This window comes from Eptesicus fuscus, chromosome 1, assembly GCF_027574615.1.
Source record: "Eptesicus fuscus isolate TK198812 chromosome 1, DD_ASM_mEF_20220401, whole genome shotgun sequence".
Classification (NCBI taxonomy): domain Eukaryota; kingdom Metazoa; phylum Chordata; class Mammalia; order Chiroptera; family Vespertilionidae; genus Eptesicus; species Eptesicus fuscus.
In genome coordinates, this window is record NC_072473.1 from 11,828,799 (window position 1) to 11,852,212 (window position 23,414).

The window sequence follows — 23,414 nt, forward strand, 5'->3', positions numbered from 1 at the left end:
CTCAGACATAAGTATTTTTTAAAGCTTCCCAGGCAATTCCAATGTGCAGACACATTTGAGAACAAGTGCTGCAAATGAATGGTTCTCAATCCTAGCTGCTGATTAGAATTATCAAGGGAGCTTTTTAAAAAATACCGATGCCTGGATATGCCTGAGATCAATTAAATCTGAATCTCAACTGGTAGGATTCAGTCATTAGTGCTTTTAAAAAGCAGCCTGAATTATTCAAATGTGTGGTGAGGTTTGAGAACCAATGCTTTGTAACTTCATTTAGATAAAAACTTCTATAGGCAAGATTGTGGGGGAGGGGAGAGAGAGTCAAGAGGTGGAAAGCTCAGAAAACTGGGGCCACACAAAGGGCAGGAATGTGAAGAAAGCTTTAAGATGAGCATTTTGTACACTGTATAACTTTGCCCGGGGCTACTATAGAGGGTGTTGGCACTGGAGTATTTGGGAAGGTCTGATTATGGCCTTGTCTTATTAGCTAGTTGGCTTCAGTAGTGGGCAGGGTACGATGTAAAAGGAGAACCTACTAAATTTTAAAATTGTTATCTGAATTAGATGCTTTAGTGAGGATGACCAATGAAACCAATTTACCCAGAACTGTCCCAGATTTAGCACTGAAAGTCTTGAGAAACTCCTCATACTTGGGCAAACTGAGATAGTTGGTCACCCTTTGTGGCTGTGACCTAGTGTGGGAACCCTAATCAGAGTACACCAGATGTTCAAGGCCATTTGCCACACTCAGGTGCAAAGGAAATGACATAGCAATTTCACTTTACACACTGCGCAGGCATACCTTTCTGTGACCATATACGGATATCACTATTTGGCAAGAAGCTTCTTTTGTCTAAGTTGGTATAGAGATGTGTTGCTGACCAGCTGGTGCGAAGCTGCTTTTTAGGGCTACTTTGAAGAACTGTTTTGTCTGACAGCTCCTTGCTAGCGATGGCTACTTGTTCTGCAGTAAAGTCTCTCCTATATGCCTACAACTGCTCATATCTTCATCCAATCCCTGGCATCCACGGAGGTCCAGTTCCTGGCAGGGGAACTCAGGCCCAACACCTAGATTTTAGAGTGCGGCCACCACAGAGGAGTGGATGTTTCTTTCTGGCTAGTCAGTTGGAAGAAAATTGACCTCCTTGAGTTCTTAAGTGTTTTTTGTTCTTTGTTAATGATGAGGGCCAGGCACAGTGAAGATGGTAGGGAATCTGGAGAAACCTGATCCTGGATACACAATTGAGGACAACCAAATAGTTGATTTTCATTCTTTTAAGTTATTTTTTAAAAAGACTTGTGGTGCCAACACACAGATATCACTGTTCGGTTGCCACAGCATTGACAGACATAGGCATGGGGGCCAAATAGATTGTGAGGAGATGAGAAAAAAATCATGGTTGGTGCTCATGAGCTCCAGTCTGACAGATGAATGTAACCTACTCAGAAAATATTTTCCAAGTACGTGGCTTGAATGCAGATTATTGCCATGCAAAATGAATATTCAAATGTTAATAGGGCATGGAGTCACAAGTAAAATGTCACATCAAAGGAGGATGGGGTTAATTGGGAAAGACCTTTTTGAAGACATGAATGTCACTTTATGAAATGAAGATAATGTCACATTTCTAAAACACAAAAAAAGGCCCAAACACCAAAACTAAAACCAAAACAACTAAAAGTTCTCATTACAGGAAGGAGACAAAAACTGGATGATTCAATGTCCACGTTCTAGTTTATAGACTTCAGAATATAATTTCTGAGGCAACTCACCCTCAGCACACTTGAAGCCTGGCTGGCTTTGAAGCTACTTCAGTTTGTATGATCAGGCGTCTGGTAGTTGGTTTCCTTGACTTAGAAGCCATCAGGAATTTCTTACCAGTGTTGGGACTTTGGGATAGACTCTAGAGTAGTGTTTCTAACATTTCAGTGTGGGTCAGAATCATCTGGAAGACTTGTTAAAGAGAGCCTGAGACTTACCCCCACAGATTTAGATTCAATAGGTCAGAATGGGGGTGGAGAATCTTCATTCCAGATGATGCTGATGAGGTTGGTCCAGAGATCACACACTTTGAGGAAGAATGGACTAGAAGAGCATTGTCCTTGAGCAGTTTTATAGATACAGTAATGCAGCTCTTTCTAGAACAGACCTTGCCATTTAAACAACTAAAACCTAAGGATATAAAAAGGATAAAAGTTGAAAGTCAAGAAAGCTAGATGCCACATGGGAAAACAAACGGAAAGCATCCTTATTTTTGTTTGTGCCTAGAACTACTGCTATCCACTAAAAACATAGTGTTTCAGGATCTTATGTATGAGCAGTTAAAGTGACTCCTACCATTGTGGTTTAAAAGTAAGGAACATCCTCCTGATTCAAGTGATGAAATAAACCTTGTTTTCTCATGAGTGATAACATGGTCACCAAATTCTATTCTGTATATATATATATATGAATATGTCGTAAGTCCATCCTCTTCCTTGAGAGGGTCATCTTATTGGGTAATGACTGGGACCAATGAATTTCTTAGCAATCTAATGATGCCAATGAGGTAATTTAATCAGTTGCTCAGGAAACACTGCAAGACTCATTTCAATTAAAACAGTGTATTTTGAATTAATACAAGATACAAAGCTCTGTTTACTCTCTTAGGCTAGCTAAACTATAATACCTAAAGTAAATGCTTCTAACTCCTGCAGGAGAAATGTAAGTAAGGTAGTAGACTTTTTGGTGACTGATCCCCCATTCATTTTCTCATTTCTTTCTTTCCAATGGCATTCCAATTTTGTTCAGGTATCCGCAAACCATTTATTTGGGAGGTGATCTCTGTTAGAGAGTGGAGAAATGAGGCAGAGAAGGGAAAGAGGCCAATCAAGGAAACATTATCAAGTGAGTTAGCACTATGGAGCTCAGTCCTGCTGTGGAAGTGTGATGATGTTAGTGGGCATGCTGTTGGGAGACAATTCTCCATGCTGTTTCTACATATATTGTGACAGATTTTGTTAAGTTCTATCTTTTCAAGGATGTTTGCATAGCAAACAACCTTGGAATATAGAGATAATATTCCCATCCAAGGGCAGAGGACAGATGTTTCCTGACCAGCAATATAAAGATAATGTCTTTCTCTGGGACAAAGGTTAGGTAGGTTTGCCTAACAGCCCTTATAAGATTAGCGGTTTCTAAACTTGGGATCCTTCAGCTATGACATAGACCCACTGTGTGCATACCATCCACCTGGACCACTTCACATCACTCCCATGGGATTTGCATGTGAAAGGAAACCAATGAGAACATGAGGCTCGTGCTGCCTGCTGTGCAGTAATGGAAGTCTTTGGTTGCAGACCCAGAATTCTTATCTTCAGCCAGCATCCATGAAACTGTGGCAGGTTAAACTACTAGTTTGCAGGAGGGGTAAAATCTCCAAAAATTCACAGTCATTGACAGATGTCTCAGACTAATCTCTCCTGAGCTATGATAGAACTGGGGTATATAACAACTCTCAGTCATTGGTTGAAGGCTGATCCCAGGAGGCATCAAATCTCCAACATCTCTGGCTTTTTGCATAAACAAACCGAGTGGCCTTCTGCAACTTTGGAGAAAGACCCCAAAGAGATGTAGATGTTGCCATTTAGAATTGGCTGTTGCACACTGCAGTGGTAAGGCCTGGAGGCTATAGGTAAGGCACAAACTTACCTGGGTCCTCTGGGTCCACATACTTCAACTCAGAAACTGTCAGTGCAGTACAAGAGGGATAAATTACAAGATAAAGTCATAGGAGGTAAGGGGCACCAGATCATGAAAGATTTTTGGAGCCATTCATGTTAATTTGCATGCAATGGGGAGCCATTGATTTTTAAAAGTAGGGTAGCTACTATATTGTATGTTAACTGTAATTGAAAAAAATAGTTAATTAGTATACCTACTATTTATTGAGCTTCTACTATGTATTAGGCATCGTGCCAGACTTTAAATATATTAACATAAATATTAATTTTCACACCATTATTTTCATGCTTTTACATATAAGAAAAAAAGTTTAAGATAATTTAAGAAATTTGCTCAAAATTAAATATTAATATTAACTTTTCAATTTATTCAATAAGTTAATGTGCCAGCCTTCAAGCCCAATTGTGTTTGGTCTGATGCCAATGGTCTTTTCACTCTGCCATAGCTACCTCTTTTCTGTAAACATTCTACATATATGAAGAAGTAAGATACAATTTGCCTAATGTGAGATGATTCATCTTAGAATTTGTGAGTTTTCATTTTATTTTGGAACAAGAGAAAGCTTCATTAAGCTGGTATGCATAATGTGACTATGAAATAACATTTATTCTTTATTTAATATAAACATCATTAAGCTAAAGCCAAAACCAATTTGTAGTTCATCAATAAGTTCCCTTCATTCAAGTTCTAATATTCAACTATTACATTTTTGAGAGTCATTCCAATCCAATTTACCTTCTTACATTAAAAAACTTTATATATATATATATATATATATATATATATATATATATATATGTTTAAATAGAAAAACTCAAAATATGTCAGTTTTCTGTTTATCTAAGTGAATTCTGTGATTTTTATTGTCATTTAGCCATATCTTATTTATATAATAAATGATTATGTCCCAAGAGCAATATCCATTTATGCTGCGAATGGTTCATAAATAAATTTCCTCTCCATTCCTAAATACCAAAAGATCCCTTTGAGATGAAATCTTCCATGATTTATCTTAGTTCCCTTATGAGAATATTGAGAAATGTTGGCAAAAGAATAATACAGTTATTTTTGAGCTAAATATAAAGATGAAAGTAAATAGTGTCCACATTTTGAAAGCTAGCTAGGTGTTGGATATTGTTCTAAACATTTCCCAAAGGTATTTAAAAAACAATGTGGATATTCAAAAGGGAAAATTCTCAATATAAATATGCTTAGTACAGGGATTTTGGATTTTTTAATGAAAACCTTCTAGATTACAAAGCATTTGTTGGAGTGATTTTTACCTCTATGCTTTTCTTAGGGTGACTAAGTGTTACTGCTACATTAAAAAGGAACATCCTGCCCTAGCTGGTTTGGCTCAATGGATAGAGTGTTGGCCTGTGGACTGAAGGGTCTCAGATTCAATTCCAGCCAAGGGCACATGCCTGGGTTGCGGGCTTAATCCCCAATAGGGGGCATGCAGGAGGCAGCCAATCAATGATTCTCTCTCATCAATGATGCTTCTCTCTCTCTCTCCCTCTCCCTTCCTCTCTAAAATCAATAAAATATTTTAAAAAGGGACATTCTATATAATAAAACCCTAATATGCAAATTGACCAAACAGCAGAAGGACCGGTCGCTATGACGTGCACTGACCACCAGGGGGCAGATGCTCAATGCAGGAGCTGCCCCTTGGTGGACAGTGCACTCCCACAGGGAGAGCGCAGCTCAGCCAGATGCTGGGATCACAGCTGGCGAGTGCAGCAGTAGCGGCGGGAGCCTCTCTGGCCTCGTGGCAGTGCTAAGGACCCCTTGTGGAATGGGCCTAAGCCGGCAGGTGGACATCCCCTGAGGACCCAGACTGTGAGAGGGTGCAGGCTGGGCTGAGGGACCACCCTTCCCCTCCCCCAGTGCACGAATGTCATGCACTGGGCCCCTAGTTAAGTATAAAATTCAAGCTTTACAATGAAGCCATTACTGAAGTTATCTGTTTAGTCACCTCCATACTTTTGCAAAGTCACATTTTTTAAATTTGAAAATGATAATATGCCCATACTCTATTAGTTTAGAAAAGTTGATTTACTTTATACTAAAGTATAAAGGCATACATTTATGTCAGGTTCCAGAGTTCCTCTGATGAATACATTTACAGTAGGCAGGAATTAAAGTTTGCCTTAAAATTAATTCTCAAAATGTCTGTATTTGGTTTGTCATTTCCAACTTTGTTGAGGAAGGGGTCTGGAGGTGATAGAGCTGTCAGGAATTAAGCATGAATATTACATCACTTAATTTAAAAATTACTTAGAAATGCCTATGGAATTTGGTTAAAATCTACATCTGCAAGTAAAATTATGTTATGAAATGAAGGAATGCAGTGAAGGTCAAAGCTTCCTCAGAAAACTGAGAAGTCATGGTCGGCCTCCAGATACTAATTTTCTTAAATTCCCTCGGTCCTATAAAGGAAATAAGATGGGTACTTGGGACTGAGGTTAATTCTCCTGACATTTGGATTATCACCACCCTCTCTCAAGGGAAGGAAGCTAACGTTGCCTTTCATCAGTTGGGCCAGCTGTTTTGGAAAGCTGGGAAATTGTCTGAGATAGGGAAGAGTTGAAGGGAAACATCTAACTTTGTGACCTGAGGTCATGTTTGGGGAAGGAGGGCCATTAACTAAGGATACAAGGTAGGGCCACATGAAGAGTATTCTAGGTGACATCTTAGACCTTTGGCTTAAATGCCTGAGAGACAGAACTATAAATTCAGAAGAGGTGGAATTACAGAAGCCCTACCTTCAGAAGAGGTGTTCTACTTGAGGCATAAAGAGTTATGAGAGTAGGTAGAAACTGACAGAAAAGTAGTTAGCATCAGAGACTGCAACTTCCGGGAGAGAATGGATTTGGCCAGGACTCACTTCTCACTTAAGTGACTGGAGCCATGGAGGCTACCAGACTTGTCTGGGCCTCATGCCTATGCTTCACATCCATATATACAACTGCCCAATCCCTCAGAATTCTGAAATTCAGTGTTTCCAGAAATGAACTTGTTGCCCAAATTAACTTTCATTCTGTATTCTCCAGCTCAGTTGGTGCCTGGCTCAGCCATCTGCCCAGTCAACTTGTTCATCAATCTTTGTATCCAATTAGACAAACTCTTCAATCTTTCCATCCCCCATACTCATGTCTGCTACCATTGACTTGGTTCAGACCCTTTTATTTTTCTAAACTCCACATAGGTATCAACTTGTTGGATTAAAATAACAACAACAACACTCCACTGCTAAAAAGTCAGTGGCCCTCCCATTACTGCCTATTGAGTATAAAGCACACTCCTTTGCATGGTAAACCAGTTCTATTTTTAAAAAGGCCCTATTGTATAATGTTTGCAAATTTCCATAGTTTAAATACTCCCACCAAGGCCAATTTCAAGCTACCACAGTTTAACAGCCAGATCATAAAATTTCTGAATATTTAACAAGTGGCTGCTTGCTAGTTCTAGCACGTCAAGTGCATCAAGCCTTTGAACATGTGGTACTTGTCCACTTATCACTGGCCAATCCTTTTCTCAGACTTTAGGCTCTAAGATGGAGTTGTAGCTACTTGCACATTCCAGGCTATTTTTTACTTGCACAAGTCTGTTCATTCTGTCTGAAATTCTTCCCATTGCACTCCCTTTGTATCCTCTCTTGGGGTGAATCTCTTACCCTTTTCATCTTGCTAAATTATTCCATTCCTTCAGGACCTACGTTAGTTGGACCGTCCCCAAAAAATCTGTCTTTTATTTTCTCAGTCTTTTTAAAATTGAAGTATAATAGACATATAACATTGTTTGTTTCAAATGTGCAACATAATGATTTGATATTTGTACACATTGTGAAATAATCCCCACATCAAGTCTAGTTACTATCCATGACCATACAAAGTTATAAATATTTTTCTTGTGGTATACTCTCCTTGTCTTAATTGTGGTAGCCCAGAAGACCCTGAGATAGGGATTCATGTCATTTATTAGTAGTTGTTCACAGGAAAAACTAATAAGGTACTGAGAAAGAGAGACTGAGAAAGGAAGAAGGGCAAGCAAAGATGCAATATTGCCATAGAGAGTATGTTTGGCCCCATCCCATGGGTGGCTTTTGGAGACAGTGTAGGGTACACATCAGGGTTAGCTTGATCATGACAAAGGGGCTGGTGTACTTATATCCCCACACCTGTCAATCATAGGACTGCCTCTTGTAAATTCCAAGACACTTCAGCTCTCTGTGCATGGCACAAAGTGGGCTCCTGCAGCAGGAGACACATGTGGGTGCTGGGAATGAAGGCAGCCTGAAACTGATTTGCAGGAAAATGGCAAAGGGGTTCTAGCAAATACTGACCAGTTTCGGTCATATTCCCTGCTCTCCAAAACACACATATATGTACATGGGGACACATATACACACTTCAGGCTGGTTTGGGCTTCCCTCCTCAGTAATTCTATAATATACAGGCTATATCACTATCATTGAGTTACCCCATATTTTAAACAATTTCTTCATGTATTAGTGTCCTTCATTTTACTGTGACCATCTTGAGGATAGGAATCATTTATCTTTGTACTACAGTGCCAGGCACACAATAGGCGTTCAGTATGTATGTATAGATTAAAATTACAAGGGAGGAGACCAATTACAAGGTTGGGGTTGGGAAAGGGGCATGGGTGGAGCAGAGTCTCAGAAAGGCTGGATGAGAAGTTAAGGCACATGAATCTTTGAGTATAGTCTTGGTTCTAAACTTTGTCCACACCCCATACTTTTGGTGTGGCCTGCAAAGATAGCATTAAAACAAAATAAATTTGGCAAAACTTTAAAATGTTTCCCCAGGGCCCCTGGGGATTAGCTCTCTGCTATTTTTCATTTCAAAAAGCATTCTAAATTATCAAGGACAATTAGAATTTTTTTGTGTAAAACATGAGCATTATAAAAGAACCTATGCCTGGCCTCCAATTCAGAGGTTAGAGGAGGCTTGAATGCATTGTTCATGGAGATTTCCCTGAAGTCTGATTAGCATGTAAGTATACTACAAACTGCAGCTCAACTGCTTGCAATGTGTAATTATAGATATTACTAGCATGTCTAATTTGACAAGTAATGCTGAGGGCACACGTGAAATGGGAGCTGTACCATTTGGCCAATATATGCTTCAGAGTTCAGTTTTGCCCTGCCACCATGACCATCTGTATGCGCCAAAACAAACACACAAAAACCCCCACACCTTATAAGGATGACAGATATGAGGAAAGTAATCAGAGAGTAGTGCTTTTTCCTCCTCGCCCCTTTCAAATTAATAGTTTAATGTAATTGGTTAAACTACAAGATCCATGAGGAAAACCAAATTCTAATTAACATTAAGAAACCATTCACATTTCCCTAGCTGGTTTGGTTCAGTGGATAGAGCATTGGCCTGCGGACTGAAGGGTCCTGGGTTAGATTCTAGTCAAGGGCACATGCCTGGGTTGCGGGCTTGATCCCCAGTAGGGGGCATGCAGGAGGCAGTCTACCAATGATTCTCTCTCATCATTGATGTTTCTATCTCTCTCTCCGTCTCCCTTCCTCTCTGAAATCAATAAAAAATATATAAAAAGAAACCATTCACCCTCTGATGTCAAATATTGGGATGTTTGTTTCTTGCCAATTCTGTTCTCTGGAATTCAAGGCATTTGAATTTGAGGGGCATGAAATTCAAGGAGAACAAAAGGAGGTATGACAATTATTTAGAAAAAATTATAAATATCTTAATAAGTAAACACTAAAAAGTATGAAAAGAGAAATCTGAAATTCAACCTAAAATAAATCCCTTGTCCCCAGTCTATGAGTGGCTTTATCAGTTTCTCAAGAACTCAGAGTTGAAACTTTGAGGTCATCCATCTCTTTTAGCGTCTTCGCTAGTTATGGAGGTCCTCTTTCTTATCACTTCAGAATGTCATGTACACAAATTTGGTCTTGGGATAGATGGAGCAAGTGTGTGTTGACATGGATTTTAAGGGTTTTATGGGACACCCTTGTTGTGGGTCTGGAAGATGGTTTGGTCTTTAAAGAGTACACAGTCGAATTCAACCTCCTTAAGACAGCATTACAAGTCTATTGGTTGATATCTATAGGCTTAAAAGAATTGGTTGGACAGATGTGAAACTAGGGGTTTGAATATGGGTTGGAGGAAGCAAAAGAATGAAGGGGGGAAAGGCAGGAGCAGAGATAGGATGCTGGCAGCAAAATATCTTTTCACTATTTTTATAAGGTCTGGTTCTAAGCATAACATCCACCTTGGTGTGTGCTCTTTAAGATCACATCTCTATCTCCTTTCAAATCCACCAACCTGTCCAGAGATGTTGGACTAATTTATCTCCAGACTTCTTTCAACCTCTTTCATTATTTCACTCCCATGTAGAATCTATCAGATCTTCCCCTAGTTATTTAGCTGGGCCCAATCACCAGGCACTGAATAATAAAAATCAAGATAGTGACTTTAATATAGAATGACCACCCGCCTTCCCCACCCTGAGATAACTCCCTACCCCCTCCCTTAGTTCCTTATAAAGATCCCACTGTCTCTTGCCCTTCTGGTCCCAGGTACCTGGCAATGTATCATTCTCCTCTCCTCTCTTGCAGTTTTGTGACCTTGTGTTTCATCTGGCATTTGTATCTTTACACTCCTTTTCCAGTTACAGTTTTACTTACTCTTGGCCTCAGAAGTGCTCCCTGTTGCATGTTCTAGCCCCCATCCCTGCATCTTGAAGGAAAGAAAGGAGAAGATGTTTTTGTCTAATTCCCACTGTAAATCTGGGAGCTAATTATGCCAAAAGAGTCATGTGGCATTTCAGTGACAGACTGAAAGTATGAAAAGGAAGGGTTTGGTGTTCCATGGTTTGTATCATTGAAATACCCATGTTCATAATTAGAGTCACTGTCCTTACAGCACCTGCTTTTTGGCCTCATTCCAGGGTGTATTAGTTTGCTAGCTTGTTTTCAATATTCACTCAAAATGTCGCATTTTCTGGCTTAGTATTTGTAGCTCTGTTAAGCTTTTTGCTTCTCAATCTGTTTCCTGTTAAGAACAGAACCTGATGAAAATTACCTCCTTAAGAGAATCTTCTTAAATTTGGAAACCTACACAGATCACCTGTTAAAAATGCAGATTCTGATTCTGTAGGTCTGGGGTAGGGCCCGAGATTCTGCATTTGCAACATGCCCCCAGATGCTGCTTCTGATCCAGGAACCATGCTGTAAGTAGATGTCAGCTATGAATAATGAACAATAATTAAGCTAATGGAGGTTGGGTTTAAGACCCAAAATTTTCAACAAGCATATGTGCTGTATGTACCTTTTTTGGGAAAGTATCTGGTAGAACACTAGGCCACAGGCAGATAATGGCCAACTGGACAATTTGCATCTTCTTAGAGATCTCTTCTGATGGTTCTGAAAAAGAGGAAGAAAGGAAGGAAGGGAGGGAGAGAGGGAGAGAGGGAGGGAAGGAGGAAGGAAGGACGGTCAGAATCTTGATCAAGAAACATTTCTGTCTGCAGGAATACTATAGGGCTGTGGTCAACAAACTGCAGCTCGCGAGCCACATGCGGCACTTTGGCCCCTTGAGTGTGGCTCTTCCACAAAATACCACGGCCTGGGCGAGTCTATTTTGAAGAAGTGGCATTAGAAGAAGTTTAACCCTTTGCACTCGCTTGCTTTTTTCTCGATTCCTTTATTCTAATGCTAACCGTGTCGAGTCACACTCGACATCTGAGTGCAAAAGGTTAAGTTTAAAAAATTTGGCTCTCAAAAGAAATTTCAATTGTTGTACTGTTGATATTTGGCTCTCTTGACTAATGAGTTTGCCGACCATTGCTATAGGTTGATGTTGCATGGAGAATTAGAACTGAACTAGAAACTTCCTAAAGAGATGTGTCCAGGTGTTTTAGATTTGAGACCCTAAGAGACACAGAAATAATCAATACCAGTCAAAGGTTCCTAAATGCAGCCTTCTTCCAAATTGTAAACACTTTCATCTGTAATTAGAATTGGTGGCGAACAAGTCAGTGACTATTTCTCATCTCCTTTTTTTTAATTGAGGTAACACTGATTTATAACATTATGCAGGTTTTAGGTGTACAACATTATAATTTGACATCTGTATATACTACATTGTGTTCACAACCTAAAGTCTAGTTCCCATTTGACATCATAAAATTGAGCCTCTTTACCCATTTTGCCCTCCATCCCCCTTCCCTCTGGTATCCACTAACTTGTTGTCTACATTTATGAGTTTGTTTTTCTTTGTTCATTTGTTTTGTTTTATATTTGACTTATGAGTGAAATCACAAGGTATTTGCCTTTCTTCATCTGACTGATTTTGCTTAGTATAAAGAATTCACGATAGCTGTCATGACAGAACTCAAGAAAACCCAGAAAGACAGTTCAATGAGCTCAATAATAAAATTAATTAACAGAAGGAATATTTTACCAATGAGATTGAAACTCTTAAATAAAAACATATTTCCTATTTTTGATCACCCAATTCCCTCCTTGAGATACTTTTGATTTAAGCTGTTGATGCTTTATTACAGATATTTTCAAAGTTACTGCAGATAACCTAGTAAACCCTACCTTATTCTAGCAGTAAAATTAGCCTTAAGCATAGTAACTACCCTTTCAACTCCATACCTGCTGCATATCCACGTGATATAAACAATGGAAATATTAGGAGAAGACAGGATATGACTCAGAACTGACCACAGGGCCCACTTGTTATGACATCTATCCTACCTAATAAAAAGGTAATATGCAAATAACCATCACTCTGCTACGCCCACGATTGGGCGGCAGGAGGCTGGGGGGCGGGACTCGGGGTGGCATATCCAGCCATTGAGAGGCGGCCGCTGAGGGGTCTGCCTCGGACATCCCGGACACCTGGCTCCCCTGCCATCAGAGCCGGGGAGCCGGTTGTCCACGTTGGCTCCAGGCCAAAAGCCTCTGCCGGAGGCCAAGGCTTTTGGCCTGGTGCATGCACGTGCACCCGGATCCCCTGCCGTGCTCCCCTTCGTCAGCACCTCAAGCCCCAGCAGCAGCGGCAGCAGCTGGGGATGAGCTGGTGATCCCAACAGCCTGGCAGCTCAGTGGCAGCGGCGGAGGCAGCATTGGGCCTGGGGACTGGCGAACAGGCAGAAGATGGCCCTGATCGCAGGAGGCTAGGCCTAGGGACCCTACCCGCATGATTTAATCGTGCGCTGGGCCTCTAGTATATATATAAAAGCCTAAGTGACTGGCCAACCAGCTGCAAGCTATGACAGGCAATGACCACCAGGGGGCAGATGCTCAACGCACAGGCATGGAAACATGGAAAAGACTGATGAATAGGGATTCGTGCACTGGTGGGGTCCCTTGGCCTGGCCTGCGGGGATCGGGCCAAAACCGACTCTCTGACATCCCCCAAGGGGTCCTGGATTGCGAGAGGGTGCAGGCCAAGCCAAGGGACCCCACTGGTGCATGAATCCATGCACCGGGTGCCTAGTTGTATTATAATCAGTTGTCTCTACCACCATATCCCTCCCTCCTCTTCTCCCTTTCCTCATTCCATTCTAATCTCCTAGAAACAGTTTTCTTTTCTTTTCCTGAGCTCAACAGATAGCACAGTGGCTGGAAACTCAATAAAAGTGTGATGATGAAGTCAGGCTTTTCCTCCTAAGTCTTTGCTGAAGGTGCCCAAGTTGTCCAAGGCAAAGGTGTATCATACAGTCCCAAAGGGGAATCTTTTCCCTTTTCTTCTTCTCCCTCATTCCTCACTGTTAAAAAGGTGCCTCATAATGGAACTAAATGAGAACAATCTCTTTAGATTATGGATGGCAAAAGTACAAGTTCAGAGGCTTGGAGTTTTAGGGAGTTTTGCTGACCTTTCAAATATGTAAGCGTGATTTAATTTGTTGACCTCCCCTTTCTCCACACTGCTTTATCTGTTTCTCTCCCCATGCTTTAAGCAGGAAACTGAAGCAGTATGGGCCACAAACGTTGAGTTTATTATTTTCCATGACTACAGCTAAGGTCAGTAGTAGACACCACAGGTCAGCAGTATCCAAGAAATTCCCAAGTAAAGAGACCCTGTTTAACCCAGATTCTTATCCTCATGAGCTCATCTTTCCTCTGACATACAAGCCTACCAAGACTTCTACTGCGATCATTGTGGTGATTCTATTATAATAGTACCATGAGGAGTAGGTCCCAGGGCAATGAGGAGTGGTTCAATATTTGATAAGGTCTCTGTTTTACTTACTTAATCTCCAGCTGAGCTCTTGGCTCATCTTATTGTTATAGATGCAAGAATGCTCTATCTTTCTGTAGCATTAAAGTTGCCTTATCTAGAGCCCTCTGACCCATATATTTCTCCCCAGAGCTATTTTATTCATACTAATTAACCTTGATAAGTTTCCCTCCTGTAATTTACTAAACTTCTCTTCAGATCTGCACTCAATAACATGCATTTGGAATCCATTTTGGACTTTTGGACCTAATGCCATTCCCTGCAGGCAAGTGTGGGGCCACCTACCTGCATATCTCTGAAACTCAGAAAACATCCATGAGTTCTGACTACTGAGTGTGTGAGGTTCTTGAAGAAAGGGCCTATACCCTACTCTTCACGTTGTCCCCTCTAGTGCTTCAGCCCTAGTAACCCCTTCTTTTTGTTCCCCCAAATTAAAATGGCTTTATTAATTATTTCTCATTATAAACAATTCATGCTCAGTTTATTCATTTATTCTTTTTAAATATATTTTACTGATTTTTTTTTTTTTACAGAGAGGAAGGGAGAAGGATAGAGAGTGAGAAACATCGATGAGAGAGAAACATCGATCAGCTGCCTCCTGCACACCCCCTACAGGGGATGTGCCCGCAACCAAGGTACATGCCCTTGACTGGAATCGAACCTGGGACCTTTGAGTCCACAAGCTGACGCTCTATCCACTGAGCCAAACTGGTTAGGGCTCATCCTCAGTTTAAATGTTCAAACAGTACAGATTAATATACTGAAGTAAGGAAAACAGTACTTTAATTTCACCACTTGGAGATTAATCCAGTTCACAATCTTTCAGATCCTTTTTCATACACAGATGCAATTTTAGGCAATTGGAAAACACTCTTTTGGCCAAATAATATCTTGTTATCCTTTCAGCAAGCATCAGATATTGAAATAGGTATTTATTTATTTGTATTGAATTGAATTGTAGTATGTACAGAAGCCTAAGGCTGTTTATAATTCCTATACAATCACCTTATTTTTCTAGCTACCCCCCATTTCATTCTCTTCAAACCTCTCCCTCCTCTTTAACCAGCCCCCCCGCCCCCCCAGCAGCCCTGAGGGGCCGCCTTGGCTGCTGCGGTTGCCAGGAAAAGGAAAAGAAGGAAGGAGGTGCAGGTGGTCAGGCAGCGGGAGGCATGTTCCATGCTGTCACTTCCAGGAGAATTGGCCCTCTTTACTTCTGCCAGGTGGGAGTTGAAATGACGTCAATCTCCATTTTTACACTGTCTCCTTATTTTTTCTACTCCCTTCACCATTTGCCTTCTTTCTAGGCAGCAGAAGGGAGGTATCTGCAGAGTGCTATGTGCACAATTGTCAAGCTCCTCAGGCGATTCTGATTTAGAGGGTGCACAGCCACTCTTTGAACCATGCTGATCTACTCATTGCAGACCAGGTGCAGCTTACAGTTGAATAGGAATCACCCAGGGAGAGAGTTAATAATACAAACCCCTGCACCTCATTCCCGGAGATTCTGATTTTGTAGAGTTGGGATGTTGCCCAAGACTTTGCAGGGTGTTTGCTTGCTTTTTAACAAGGTCCTTAAATGATCCTGATGAGCAGCCTGATGAGTAGCCACGCTCGACTCCCTGGCTACTCAAAGTGTGGTCCATTGACCAGCATCATCATCACCACCTGGGAGCTTGTTAGAAATGCTGAGTCGCAGGCCTTACGATAGACCCACTCAATCAGAGCCTGTATTTTAACAAAAGCCCTAGATGATTCGTATTGCACATTAAAGTTTGAGAAGCACTGCTCTACCCCAGTGCGATAGAATTGGCAAATTCTTTGTGGGGTTAAAAATATTGTAACTTACTTGATTCCTACCTATTGATCTGTTGGTGGGATTTCACAAAACATGCCTACAACTTATGGCAACATTGTCCTAAAAGAGGTGATGATAGATAGTACAGGTAATTCCAAGTGAAAGGAAACTCTCTACCAGTTTGAACCTTGGGCCTATCTTTGATTTTATGCATGAAATCATGAATGAAATAAAAGTTTACATGAATATTTTAGATTAATGATTAAAATTGGACTATATTTTCTCTTTAGAGTAATTTGATCTTTCAGTTCTTAAATAAAAAAGCTCTTGGTAAAAAATTCAAGGGGTCCTAGGTAATGTTTGTGCCGACTTATGCACTGCCAATGTCCAGCCAATAACAACTGCATTTTAGGAGAACAAAAACAGCAATTCAACATTGTTTTTAATCAATGACCTCATATCCCCCACTAGTTCCTGTGGAGCCATCATTCAGGGAAAACTTTGGTTTTCTATGTTGCTTATGAAAACCATTTGACAAAATTGTGATTCACCTAGATTTGTTTCAGAAAATTTATCCTTTAGCGTTAGTATGTTGAGCATTCAAATTATTGTTTCATAAAGATACTATAAAGAAATACTTTTTCTCCCACTTACAGAAGGTCATGGAATTATTTCTCCATTTATTTAGTTCGGATGCAGGGTAAAACCTAAGTAAAGTTTTTCATGATAAGCTGATCTTCAGGGCCCCATACCTTCAACTTCCAGTTTTGTTTTCTCCTGCAGAGATACCTTTTTTTTTCTGTACAGTTCTTAAAGCCCATAACGTCTCTGTGACCTCTTGCTTGTTTCAAAACTCACTCCCTGGATAATTTCTTTGCAACGCTGCATCTGTTAGAGGTGGAAACCCAATAGGATGCCCCCCAATCTGGGAGGAGGTAGGCTGACTATAGTGCCAATACAGTGGCTCTGTAAGGCCATTAACAAATTAGGCTTATTTTATCTTCCTACTTTGTACTTGTCCTTGGGTTTGCAAGATGGCTGCTGTGCTTCCATGAATTGTATCCATCATTTGTGAAGGAAGAATACAAAGGGGAAAGAACCATTGTTTTTTTTTTAAGTCTGGCCCCCCCTTTTTCTTAAATATACTTTATTGATTTTTTACAGAGAGGAAGAGAGAGGGATAGAGAGTTAGAAACATCGATGAGAGAGAAACATCGATCAGCTGCCTCTTGCACACACCCTACTGGGGATGTGCCCGCAACCAAGGTACATGCCCTTGACCGGAATCGAACCTGGGACCCTTGAGTCCGCAGGCCGATGCTCTATCCACTGAGCCAAACCTGGTTTCGGCAGCAAGTCTGCCCCTTTTAATAAGCTTTCCTGGCAGCCCCTCCCAATAATTTCCACTTATATTTCAGAAGCCAGAGCTGGGTCACATGACTACCCCTAGCTGAAATGGAATCTGGGCATACTTCTCCTCCTGAACTCCAAATTATAGTTCTGTAACTAGAAAAAAAAATAGCAGGGGGGAGGGAATGGATATTAGGTATGCAGTTAGCAAGACTTGCCACTATCACTAAGTTTAAGTCATAAAACATTTGTATTTTAAGGGGGGAACAAAGCCTTAAGCCAAATAGAATTTCAGGCATTAGCTACAGTGTACTTAGTCTTTGTGTCTAGAGATGAGAAATTTCTGTTGCCTCGCAGCTCTTGCTCTGCAGAATATATGCCTGCTCTGCCAGGGTGTAGGTTAGAGACTGCTTAGATAAGGAACCATAGATTGTGAAACTTGGGTTCCCTTGGTTCAGTGCCAGCTGTGCCCTGCTCAGCTTGGGGAAGTGACATTCCTAAATAGAAATCTCTAAACGAGAAAGATCTCCAAATCCCTGCTTTTATTTTAATAAGGCATTAGAATAATTACCTTAAATTGTGTTTTATATGGCCAGTTGTTTTTATATGATCAAAATTCTAATGCAAAATGATACATATTTCATTTTAATAAATGACATGTATTTGAGAACAGACTGGTATTTTCCAGAGGGGTGGAGGGTTGGGGGGCTGGGTGAAAAAGGTGAAGTGCAGATTGGTAGTTACAGAATAGTCACAGAGATGTAAAGTACAGCATAGGAAATGGAGTCAATAATATCCTAATAACTATGTATGATTCTAGGTAGGTACTAGAAATATTGAGGGGAATACTTTATAAAGTATATGATTATCTAACCACTATGCTGCATATTTGAACTAATACAAAATAATACTGAATGTAACTTGTAATTGAAAAAAATAAAAAAGAAATATATATTTAAAGTAAGAGCTTAATAAATTAAATTTTTACTAAATCTCAATGCTTAATAAGGATGCTCTGCATTTTCTGTCTGGATGGGGCCTTGCTCTGGCATTTATGTTCTCTCTGGGGGAGAGGATCCTAAAGGAGAGAAGGATGGATGCCATCTTGGCCTCATGCATAGTGTTGAGAGAATGGGAGACAGGCCTCTAGGGTGAGTAGGCTTGGATATCTGTGGAATATTGTGACTTCAATTTAAATAGGTGTGGTAATCAAATCTTAAGATTAAGAGCAAGAGCAACTATACTTTTTTTTCTGATTTTAGGGACCAGAGGGAGAACTGTGAAAAAAGAAAATAGACATCTCAGTGCTAAAAAGGGTCAGAGGGCTAGGTAGGGTTAGACTGGCAAAAGATACTTTGTATGACTGAGACAAAGTACTAGGCAGAAAAAGATACTGGAAAGGTCTATCAGGAAGGAGTGAGAAATTGCTGAGGCCAGAGTTTTAGAGATGAAGCTCAGATCAGAGTTTGGGCCAGAGTCCCTGTTTCCTGCTCCCCTATAACTTTGAGGGATGCGGGTGGCACTACTGGAGTCTGTAAGAGTCTGTGGGACTTAGTGGAATTGTATTTCAACACAAGTGCACTGAATATTTCAAGTTTGAGGAAAGGTCATTGTTAAAGTTAGTATCACTGCTTAATAAACCATCCCAAATTGGTGCTGTAAATAACAACCACCATTTTATTATATTCAGAGCTCTACCACACTGGTTATTTAATTTGATTATTTGCAATTATGAATGGCGTTATTTTCTACCAATTTGCATTTCTTATTTCTTAACTTGTCCTTTGGCCATTTTTGCATCATGTCTTAGGTTTATCTTACCAATTTTAAAGAACTCATTATATACTATGGATATTAATTTTAGTCTTTCATTTGTTGCAAATGTGTTTTTCAATTGGTTAATTTGCTTTTTATGTTATTTTTATATTTTTCTTTGTCATTTAAAAATAATTTTAGACTTAAATGTTTTTTCACTCAAAAATCAGATACCTAGTCTAGCTTCTATGTAGTTAAACTATTTATGTTTAATTTTTCAATATTTTAAAGTTAATTTTGGTACATGATATAGTGTTAGTTTAATATGATTTTCTTATATAGCTGTCAATTTCTCCTCTACACTCCATATGGAAAAAACTCCATCCTTTCTCAAGTGATTTGTAATACCTACTCAATCATGTTATAAATACTTGCACATCCGGGAGTTCTGTTCTTGTATTATTTCTTCTGTTTTATTGCTCTCTCTATAAATATTTTACTGGAGTCTTATTATTTCAATTATTTGAGGTTTATAAACAGCTTTAACATCTAGCAGAGCCAGCCTACACTTATTTCACTTAAAAAGTTTCCTTGGTTATTTTTTTTTTTTGCTTGTTTATTCTTCCAGATGAACTTCAGAAATATATTGTCAAATGAAAATCAGTCCTCATGAGATTACAATTGGGACTGCATTACCCCTCATTTGGGAAGAATGGACATCTTTACAAGATTAAGTCTGCCCAACCAGGAACATAGTATTGAAGTCTTCTCTTATTTCTCTTAATAAAAGAAATATGTTTAGCATGACCAATGGACACAGACACTGGGGTGGTGGGGGCTTGCCCTTGGAGGTGGGAGTGGCTGGGGGGTTTAATCGGGGGGGGGGGGGAAGGAGACCTGTAATACTTTAAACAATAAAAAAAAGAAAGAAATATGTGCCTGACTGGTGTGGCTCAGTGATTGAGCATCAACCTATGAACCGGGAGGTCATGGTTTGATTCCCTGGGCACATGCCCAGATTTTGGGCTAGGTCCCCATTGGGGGGCATGCAGGAGGCAGCTGATTGATGATTCTCATCATTGATGTTTCTGTCTTTCCTCTCCCTTTCTCTATGAAATTAATAAAAATATATGTATTTTAAAAAGAAAAAGAAAAATGTATATATTCAATGAATTTCTTATATGTTATTTCTAGGGTAATTTTTAGACCATAATATTGAATTTTCATTATATTTCTATCTGCTTATTACCTAAACTATTAATTTTTTGGTAATTACCCTGCATCCAGTCACTTTTTAGAATGTGCTTATTAATTCTAATAGTTTTCCTATTGATTCTCTTGCCTTAACTAGGTGTGCAATCTTAATATCTGCAATTAATAAAAATCCTCTCTTCTACCTGCCAATAGTTACACCTATTTTTTTTTTTTGCTTAATGCATTATTGTATTGGCCAGAAATTCCAGAACAATATTAGAGCTTGTCTGTTTTGCAAGCAATAGCAAAGAGGTTTTATAACCAGAAACTTATTAGAATGTTTCAAATCTTATTCCTGGAATATATAATATGTATATAATATGTAATATGTTCTGTTTTGCCTTTCCCAAGTACAATACCTTTGTTTATGTAATTTTACTAACTTTTTAAAATTATTCTTCTGAGTATATGGTGAAGAATATTCACAAATCCTCTGTAAAGACGTCTTACAGTCACATGGAAAGAATTATTAAACATTTTTTCTTTTTCCTTCTTTCTTTTTCCTTTCACTTATCTATTTCTTATTTATAAAAACTCATACTTATAATTTCCCCTTGATCACTTCCAAATTTTTCCACATATTTGTTTTACTATGGAATATGAAAATGGACCCCCATCTTTTGGGAAGGGATTTGATTTTGTGACTAATTGAAAGGATTAGTTCACAGTTCTTAGTAGTTATAATTTCAGTGTTTTGCTTGCTTTCTAATGTATACTGCTCAGCCTTTTATTTGTTATGGAAATTAGGTCTTTAGGGGACATAAAATTACATCTGGTTCAATGGACATTTACATCCCAGAGACAAACAGGCTTATTACCAAAAGCTGTCCTTAGACCTCAGGTCCAGGGTCCCTCTTTTACCTCACTTCTCTGGATTTTACTCTTTACAGCAAAACTTTCCTAAAGCTTAGTTTATATTCTTTGCCTCCACTGCCTCAGGTCATATTCTCTCTTTAACCCATTTCCATCTGGGTGAAGTCTTTAGTTGCCACTGTGCCACTGGAACTGCTCTTAACAAGGACCCCTACGCCTCCACTTTGCTGAACCTAATGATCAATCCTCAGCCCTCATCCTACCCATCATTTCAGTAGTATTGAAACTGTCTTTTTCCCAATTGCTATAAGGGCTCCACACACTCTTCTGGATTTTGTCTTACCTCCCTGGCTGCTCTCTCTCCGTCTCATTTGCAGGTTCTCCTCCACTTACAGACTTTTAAAAAATAATCATAGTAAAATATATACAACATAAAAATTACCAGTCTAACCATTTTAAGAGTACAATTCAGTACCAGTAAGTACATTCTCAATGCTGTGCAACCATCACCACTATCCATTTCCAGAATATTTTCATCATCCTAAACAAATTCTGTACTCATTAAACACTAACTCCTCATTCCTGCCTCTCCCCAGTTCCTGGTAACCACTATTCTAGGTACTTCATATAAGTGGAATCATACAATATTCTTTTGTGTCTGGCCTTTTTCACTTAGCATAATGTCTTCAAGGTTTGTCCATGTTATGATATGTACTAGAACTTCATTTCTTTTTATGATCAAATAATATATGTCGCATTTTGTTTATTCAATGACCTGTTGGTGGACATTTGCATTCCCATCTTTTGGCTATTATAAATAACTAGAGGCCTGATGCACAAAATTCGTGCAAGAGTAGGCCTTTCTTCCTCCAGCTGCTGGCACCGGCTTCCCTCCGGCACCCGGGACCCGGGCTTCCCTCACAGCCCCGGCTTCGTTTATATTATTATAGAGGTTGCTATGAATATTGGTTACAACTATCTTTTTGAGTTTCTGCTTTCTATTCATTTGGGTATATGCCTAGGAGTCAAATTGCCAGATCATATAGTTCTCTGTGTAACTTTCTGAGGAACTGCCAAATGGTTTTTGGCAGAGGCTGCACATTTTACATTCCATTCCCACCAGCAATGCAATCTTTTCTTTCTGAGGGTTCCAATTTCTCCACATCCTTGCCAACATTTGTTCATTTCCTTTTGTTTGATATAGCCATCTTAATAGGTATAAAGTGGTATCCCATCATAGTTTTGATTTGCATTTCCCTAATGACTAATGATGTTGAGCAACTTTTCATGTGCTTATTGACTATTTGTGTATCTTTGGAGAAATGTCTATTCAAGTCCTATGACCTTTTTTAATTGGATCATTTGTTCTTTTGGTTATTGAGTTGTAGAAGCATTTTATTTTTCTGGATATTAATCTCTTATCAGATACAAAATTTGCATAATTTTCCTTTCTGTGGGTTGTCTTTTCACTCTCTTGATAGTGTCCTTTGATGCAAAAAGCTTTAAGTTGTGATGAAGTCTAATTTAACTATTTTTTCTTATGTTGTTTGTGCTTTTGGTGTCATACCCAAAAAATCATTGCCAAATTCAATGTTATGAAGACTTTCCCCTATGTTTTCTTCTAAGTGTCTTATAGTTTACCTTTTAAATTTAGGCCTTTGATGTATTTTATTTTTTGTATATGGTATAAGACAAGCACCAAACCAATTCTTTTACACGTATATATCCAGTTTTTATTTCAGCATCTTTTTGACTTCAAAAATATTACAACATACTTCGGCACAGTCTTTAGTCCACTGCTCCTCTTGTCCTTTATATCTAAACTAGAGGCCTAGTGCACAAATTCGTGCATAGGTGGGGTCTGGCCAGCTAGCCTGATCGGGGTCGATCAGGGAGATTGGCTGGCTGGCCCTGCTCCCTGGTCGAACTCCTGGTCCAGGGGACAATTTGCATATTAGCCTTTTATTATATAGGATGACCTTCTTCAGTGATCTAATCCAGTCTTATGGCTTTAAAAGCATCTACATACTGATGTTTTCTGGATTCTATTCCCAGCCTAGATTTTTCTCCTTGAACTTCAGATTCATACATCCAATTTGTCACATACTATTCTCATATAACTTCAGACTCATATATGAATTCTACATTTCAATTTGGGCATTCAAACTCTTAATGTGTCCAAAAATTAACTTATTACCCCCTTCTTCTTCCTAAATCTTCTCCTCACCTAGTCTTGAAAGACTACCACAAATATCCAAGTTGCTTAGACCACAAACTAAGATGCAATCCTTTATTTCCCTTTTTCTCTCACATCCCACATATAATCCACCAGCAAATCCTGCAGGCTCTACTTTCTAAGTATAATCAATATCCAATTGCTTCTCACTTCTTTGCTATGACTTTCTTAGTTCAAGACCCCATTCTCTCTGGCTAGAATTATGCAGAAACCTTGTAATGGTGTTCCTGCATC